General features: G+C 43.3%; 1 protein-coding gene across 1 annotated transcript in view; it reads right to left on the bottom strand.

The window, feature by feature from the left end:
- LOC111671846 (ephexin-1-like) overlaps positions 1-730 on the bottom strand; it is a 19,382-nt gene that overhangs the window by 8,698 nt on the left and 9,954 nt on the right. The window lies entirely within an intron of this gene.

Here is a 730-nt window from a genome sequence, read left to right as displayed (position 1 = left end):
ATTTTTTCCTCCATAGACCTTCTCGTGAAAGGGTAGTTTAATAAAGATTTCACCGAATTTGGCGGAGGCTGCCCCTCAACTGTCGTTGCCGCCGCCATCATCTCCCCAATTCCTGAAGTAGCAAGCTAAAACTTTCACGCATTTTATGTAGCAGGGGCGGGATTTCCAGCGCCCCTAGATCCCTAAATTTGGCGATGTTGATTGGCCAATTAAATATTATTTTCCCAATACACGATTGACTATTTCGCTGCACGTCTAGGGTGCTTTGGTGAGCGCCCCAGAAGGGAAATAATAGGAGTCTGTGGTGGAAAATCATTGTTAAATAAGAATCAGTTGGTGGAAATGATTCAGATTGCATGTAGGCACACACAATTAAGTAAAACTGACAATGAAAATAACATTTATAAAAATAAAAATATAAATACATTTTATATTTTTTCCCCTCCACATCTGGAGGGGCGGCGCCCGAGCGCCCCCTATGGGCCAGCCGCTACTGGTGAAATGAGTGAATGTTGTGATATTGGAGCTGTGAGGTGAAATAAATTCAGTCCCAGTTGCTGTGTGTGAAATAATCAGCTGTAGCTTGTTTCATTAAGTCATTTTCTACAGGGACGCTGTGACACAGAGACTGTGTCAGATAAACTCAGTGGATCTCAGTCCTTCTGTGTGTCAGTGGATGGAAATAGTCGTCCATGATGGTGTGTTTGCTGGACTGCTCTTCACTTCACTG

The sequence above is a fragment of the Seriola lalandi genome, unplaced genomic scaffold, assembly GCF_002814215.2.
Source record: "Seriola lalandi dorsalis isolate HSWRI2012SDOR001 ecotype SW California unplaced genomic scaffold, Sedor1 jcf7180002054887, whole genome shotgun sequence".
NCBI classification, from domain to species: domain Eukaryota; kingdom Metazoa; phylum Chordata; class Actinopteri; order Carangiformes; family Carangidae; genus Seriola; species Seriola lalandi.
This window is presented reverse-complemented; position numbering and strand designations above follow the sequence as displayed.